Genomic DNA, 7,434 nt, shown 5'->3' with positions numbered 1-7,434 from the left:
GAATATATCTGACTAGTAAGAATCTTAAAACCAATGTATTGATATCCCTCTGTAAGTGAGTCAAGTGGGTGTAAACCGGCATAAACACAGCAGTGAAAAGCAGCTAAACCCCATTATAAAAATCAATTACTTTTAAAAACCCGTGAAACAAAGACAGTGAAGAGAGAGAAATTCTTACAAAATTCGTTCAGGGGCTGTGATGCCACCTGGATTGACCATCTCTAGACCCACAGCTGATTGAGACATAAGGGTGGACACTCTTGGGGCTGAGAGGTTTGGTGAGGTTGGGTGAGCAAACACAGACCCTTTAAAGTAATACTGCGTGGTATCCATCCCATGGGTCCAAAATCTCCAGGTTCAAGGGCATCTTCCTACATCGAAAACATGCATGAGAAACCCAGAAGATGGTACACCGTGTGATCGGGAAAGGTTTCTAAAACGCACCTCATTTCTCATCTCCTTGTGCTCGGGTTGGCCATTACAGCCGCTTTACTAGCAATCTCCCTCCTTTGAGAATCAGCACCTTTAACCTCCTGTTCCGTACAGGTTGCAATTTGTCCTGAGGATGAACGGGAAGAGGGGGAACCAATGAGAGACTAGGTCTAGGTGTGGGGACAGGCACAGGTCACTCTATTTTCCCATCAGGAAGTAGAATTAACCACAGGCTCAGCCTGCCTCCCGGAACCACAATAGAGCCTGAAGCAATCCTGCGCTTTTGCGGCCAGCTCCCAAGAAAGCGAGTTGAAAAATGGAGCTCAGGGGCACTGCAATTCACAAACCTGCAGAGTTAGAAATGACAACTCTCGTCCACAAATATATTGAGGGAAGGCAACAAAGAGGATTTGAAAGCAAGGCAGAATTGCAGGAAACAGATTTCAGGAGGTAGATTCGAATCGCCTTTAAAGCACAGGAAAAGCGGCAAAACCTCGACTATGATGCCCTTGGCCAAAAAGGGCGTATGCGTTTTTTCCTGAATATATTCAGGAAAAAACGCATACGCCCTTTTTGGCCAACCAAGCAACCTGGAAAGGCCAATCAGCGCTACAAAGAAGTCTCGCTTCCCATCGGTCAAAAGGGCCATGCTGAATAAAGTGTCAAAACCAGAAATGCAGGACAGGCCATGGAGAAACGGGAGCCTTGCTACGCTGATGGGCGGGATTTAAATTGCCAACAGCCACTCTGGAGAAGTGTACGGTGTGTCCTGAAACATCTAAAACACTCAGCTTAGAGAGCATAGGGCACTTCCACTCATGGGCGTATAAATTGGGAAAACTAAAAATCAGCAAGACACAGGCACCCCAAAGTTTAGGGCTGCTCTGTTGACAAGAACCTCCACTTCATTACACCTTAAATATCCCAGGAAAGAGAAAAATGGATAAAGAAGTTGTGGTCCTTATGTACAATGGAATATCACTCAGGCATGAAATCAACGTCATAAGGCTAGTAGCAGCATGATGAAAGGATTTAGGTACGACGATTCTAAGTGAAATAAGTCACACAGAAAAAGACACTTATCATAAGATATCACTTAGAGAGGGAATGTAAAAACCGCTACACTTGAACTGAATTACAAAACAGAACAGCGTCACACGTTTAGAAGACACACTATGGCTGCTTAACGGGAAAGGTGAGGTGGGGTGATGCATAAAACAAGGGTTTCAAATTAGCTCAGATACCGTTCCATAAACCCAATATGTAATAGACAAGACCTACTCCTTGCTCAGTGAACTGCACTCAACACCCCCTGTTCACCGCCCAAGAATATATCTGACTAGTAAGACTCTTAAAACCAATGTATTGATATCCCTCTGTAAGTGAGTCAAGTGGGTGTAAAGCGGCATAAACACAGCAGTGAAAAGCAGCTAAACCCCATTATAAAAATCAATTACTTTTAAAAACCCGTGAAACAAAGACAGTGAAAGAGAGAGAAATTCATACAGAATTCGTTCAGGGGCTGGGATGCCACCTTTATTGACCATCTCTAGACCCACAGCTGATTGAGTCATAAGGGTGGACACTCTTGGGGCTGAGAGGTTTGGTGAGGTTGGGTGAGCAAACGCAGACCCTTTAAAGTAATACTGCGTGGTATCCATCCCATGGGTCCAAAATCTCCAGGTTCAAGGGCATCTTCCTACATAGAAAACATGCATGAGAAACCCAGAAGACGGTACACCGTGTGATCGGGAAAGGTTTCTAAAACGCACCTCATTTCTCATCTCCTTGTGCTCGGGCTCGCCATTACAGCCACTTTACTAGCAATCTCCCTTCTTGGAGAATCAGCACCTTTAACCTCCTGTTCCGAACAGGTTGCAATTTGTCCTGAGGATGAACGGGAAGAGGGGGAACCAATGAGAGACTAGGTCTAGGTGTGGGGACAGGCACAGGTCACGCTATTTTCCCATCAGGAAGAAGGATTAACCACAGGCTCAGCCTGCCGCCCGGAAGCAGAAGAGGGCCTGAAGCAATCCTGTGCTTTTGCGGCCAGCTCCCAAAAAAGCGAGTTGAAAAATCGAGCTCAGGGGCACTGCAATTCACAAACCTGCAGAGTTATAAATGATAACTCTCGTCCACAAATATATTGAGGGAAGGCAACGAAGAGGATTTGAAAGCATAGCAGAATTGCAGGAAACAGATTTCAGGAGGTAGAGTCGAATCGCATTTAAAGCACAGGAAAGGCGGCAAAACCTCGACAATGATGCCCTTGGCCAAAAAGGGCGTATGCGTTTTTTCCTGAATATATTCAGGAAAAAACGCATACGCCCTTTTTGGCCAACCAAGCAACCTGGAAAGGCAAATCAGCGCTACAAAGAAGTCTCGCTTCCCATCGGTCAAAAGGGCCATGCTGAATAAAGTGTCAAAACCAGAAATGCAGGACAGGCCATGGAGAAACGGGAGCCTTGCTACGCTGATGGGCGGGATGTAAATTACCAACAGCCACTCTGGAGAAGTGTACGGTGTGTCCTGAAACATCTAAAAAACTCAGCTTAGAGAGCATAGGGCACTTCCACTCATGGGCGTATAAATTGGGAAAACTAAAAATCAGCAAGACACAGGCACCCCAAAGTTTAGGGCTGCTCTGTTGACAAGAACCTCCACTTCGTTACACCTTAAATATCCCAGGAAAGAGAAAAATGGATAAGGCAGTTGTGGTCCTTATGTACAATGGCATATCACTCAACCATGAAATTAACGTCATAAGGCTAGTAGCAGCATGATGAGAGGATTTAGGTACGACGATTCTAAGTGAAATAAGTCACACAGAAAAAGACACTTATCATAAGATATCACTTAGAGAGGGAATGTAGAAACCGCTACACTTGAACTGAATTACAAAACAGAACAGCGTCACACGTTTAGAAGACACACTATGGCTGCTTAACGGGAAAGGTGAGGTGGGGTGATGCATAAAACAAGGGTTTCAAATTAGCTCAGATACCGTTCCATAAACCCAATATGTAATAGACAAGACCTACTCCTTGCTCAGTGAACTGGACTCAACACCCCCTGTTCACCGCCCAAGAATATATCTGACTAGTAAGAATCTTAAAACCAATGTATTGATATCCCTCTGTAAGTGAGTCAAGTGGGTGTAAACCGGCATAAACACAGCAGTGAAAAGCAGCTAAACCCCATTATAAAAATCAATTACTTTTAAAAACCCGTGAAACAAAGACAGTGAAGAGAGAGAAATTCTTACAAAATTCGTTCAGGGGCTGTGATGCCACCTGGATTGACCATCTCTAGACCCACAGCTGATTGAGACATAAGGGTGGACACTCTTGGGGCTGAGAGGTTTGGTGAGGTTGGGTGAGCAAACACAGACCCTTTAAAGTAATACTGCGTGGTATCCATCCCATGGGTCCAAAATCTCCAGGTTCAAGGGCATCTTCCTACATCGAAAACATGCATGAGAAACCCAGAAGACGGTACACCGTGTGATCGGGAAAGGTTTCTAAAACGCACCTCATTTCTCATCTCCTTGTGCTCGGGCTTGCCATTCCAGCCGCTTTACTAGCAATCTCCCTCCTTGGAGCATGAGCACCTTTAACCTCCTGTCCTGTACAGGTTGCAAATTTGTCCTGAGGATGAATGGGAAGAGGGGGAACCAATGAGAGACAAGGTCTAGGTGTGGGGACAGGCACAGATCACTCTATTTTCCCATCAGGAAGAAGAATTAACCACAGGCTCAGCCTGCCGCCCGGAACCACAATAGGGCCTGAAGCAATCCTGCGCTTTTGCGGCCAGCTCCCAAGAAAGCGAGTTGAAAAATGGAGCTCAGGGGCACTGCAATTCACAAACCTGCAGAGTTAGAAATGATAACTCTCGTCCACAAATATATTGAGGGAAGGCAACGAAGAGGATTTGAAAGCAAGGCAGAATTGCAGGAAACAGATTTCAGGAGGTAGATTCGAATCGCCTTTAAAGCACAGGAAAAGCGGCAAAACCTCGACCATGATGCCCTTGGCCAAAAAGGGCGTATGCGTTTTTACCTGAATATATTCAGGAAAAAACGCATACGCGCTTTTTGGCCAACCAAGCAACCTGGAAAGGCCAATCAGCGCTACAAAGAAGTCTCGCTTCCCATCGGTCAAAAGGGCCATGCTGAATAAAGTGTCAAAACCAGAAATGCAGGACAGGCCATGGAGAAACGGGAGCCTTGCTACGCTGATGGGCGGGATGTAAATTGCCAACAGCCACTCTGGAGAAGTGTACGGTGTGTCCTGAAACATCTAAAAAACTCAGCTTAGAGAGCATAGGGCACTTCCACTCATGGGCGTATAAATTGGGAAAACTAAAAATCAGCAAGACACAGGCACCCCAAAGTTTAGGGCTGCTCTGTTGACAAGAACCTCCACTTCGTTACACCTTAAATATCCCAGGAAAGAGAAAAATGGATAAGGAAGTTGTGGTCCTTATGTACAATGGCATATCACTCAGCCATGAAATTAACGTCATAAGGCTAGTAGCAGCATGATGAGAGGATTTAGGTACGACGATTCTAAGTGAAATAAGTCACACAGAAAAAGACACTTATCATAAGATATCACTTAGAGAGGGAATGTAAAAACCGCTACACTTGAACTGAATTACAAAACAGAACAGCGTCACACGTTTAGAAGACACACTATGGCTGCTTAACGGGAAAGGTGAGGTGGGGTGATGCATAATACAAGGGTTTCAAATTAGCTCAGATACCGTTCCATAAACCCAATATGTAATAGACAAGACCTACTCCTTGCTCAGTGAACTGGACTCAACACCCCCTGTTCACCGCCCAAGAATATATCTGACTAGTAAGAATCTTAAAATCAATGTATTGATATCCCTCTGTAAGTGAGTCAAGTGGGTGTAAACCGGCATAAACACAGCAGTGAAAAGCAGCTAAACCCCATTATAAAAATCAATTACTTTTAAAAACCCGTGAAACAAAGACAGTGAAAGAGAGAGAAATTCTTACAAAATTCGTTCAGGGGCTGTGATGCCACCTGGATTGACCATCTCTAGACCCACAGCTGATTGAGACATAAGGGTGGACACTCTTGGGGCTGAGAGGTTTGGTGAGGTTGGGTGAGCAAACGCAGACCCTTTAAAGTAATACTGCGTGGTATCCATCCCATGGGTCCAAAATCTCCAGGTTCAAGGGCATCTTCCTACATCGAAAACATGCATGAGAAACCCAGAAGATGGTACACCGTGTGATCGGGAAAGGTTTCTAAAACGCACCTCATTTCTCATCTCCTTGTGCTCGGGTTGGCCATTACAGCCGCTTTACTAGCAATCTCCGTCCTTGGAGAATCAGCCCCTTTAACCTTCTGTTCCGTACAGGTTGCAATTTGTCCTGAGGATAAACGGGAAGAGGGGGAACCAATGAGAGACTAGCTCTAGGTGTTGGGACAGCCACAGGTCACTCTATTTTCCCATCAGGAAGAAGGATTAACCACAGGCTCAGCCTGCCGCCCAGAAGCAGAACAGGGCCTGAAGCAATCCTGTGCTTTTGCGGCCAGCTCCCAAAAAAGCGAGTTGAAAAATCGCGCTCAGGGGCACTGCAATTCACAAACCTGCAGAGTTAGAAATGATAACTCTCGTCCACAAATATATTGAGGGAAGGCAACGAGGAGGATTTGAAAGCAAGGCAGAATTGCAGGAAACAGATTTCAGGAGGTAGAGTCGAATCGCCTTTAAAGCACAGGAAAGGCGGCAAAACCTCGACAATGATGCCCTTGGCCAAAAAGGGCGTATGCGTTTTTTCCTGAATATATTCAGGAAAAAACGCATACGCCCTTTTTGGCCAACCAAGCAACCTGAAAAGGCAAATCAGCGCTACAAAGAAGTCTCGCTTCCCATCGGTCAAAAGGGCCATGCTGAATAAAGTGTCAAAACCAGAAATGTAGGACAGGCCATGGAGAAACGGGAGCCTTGCTACGCTGATGGGCGGGATGTAAATTGCCAACAGCCACTCTGGAGAAGTGTACAGTGTGTCCTGAGACATCTAAAAAACTCAGCTTAGAGAGCATAGGGCACTTCCACTCATGGGCGTATAAATTGGGAAAACTAAAAATCAGCAAGACACAGGCACCCCAAAGTTTAGGGCTGCTCTGTTGACAAGAACCTCCACTTCGTTACACCTTAAACATCCCAGGAAAGAGAAAAATGGATAAGGAAGTTGTGGTCCTTCTGTACAATGGATTATCACTCAGCCATGAAATTAACGTCATAAGGCTAGTAGCAGCATGATGAGAGGATTTATGTACGACGATTCTAAGTGAAATAAGTCACACAGAAAAAGACACTTATCATAAGATATCACTTAGAGAGGGAATGTAAAAACCGCTACACTTGAACTGAATTACAAAACAGAACAGCGTCACACGTTTAGAAGACACACTATGGCTGCTTAACGGGAAAGGTGAGGTTGGGTGATGCATAAAACAAGGGTTTCAAATTAGCTCAGATACCGTTCCATAAACCCAATATGTAATAGACAAGACCTACTCCTTGCTCAGTGAACTGGACTCAACACCCCCTGTTCACCGCCCAAGAATATATCTGACTAGTAAGAATCTTAAAACCAATGTATTGATATCCCTCTGTAAGTGAGTCAAGTGGGTGTAAACCGGCATAAACACAGCAGTGAAAAGCAGCTAAACGCCATTATAAAAATCAATTACTTTTAAAAACCCGTGAAACAAAGACAGTGAAGAGAGAGAAATTCTTACAAAATTCGTTCAGGGGCTGTGATGCCACCTGGATTGACCATCTCTAGACCCACAGCTGATTGAGACATAAGGGTGGACACTCTTGGGGCTGAGAGGTTTGGTGAGGTTGGGTGAGCAAACACAGACCCTTTAAAGTAATACTGCGTGGTATCCATCCCATGGGTCCAAAATCTCCAGGTTCAAGGGCATCTTCCTACATCGAAAACATGCATGAGAA

This window comes from Balaenoptera borealis, assembly GCF_965194805.1.
Source record: "Balaenoptera borealis genome assembly, contig: HAP1_SCAFFOLD_995, whole genome shotgun sequence".
In the NCBI taxonomy this organism is placed as follows: domain Eukaryota; kingdom Metazoa; phylum Chordata; class Mammalia; order Artiodactyla; family Balaenopteridae; genus Balaenoptera; species Balaenoptera borealis.
This window is presented reverse-complemented; position numbering follows the sequence as displayed.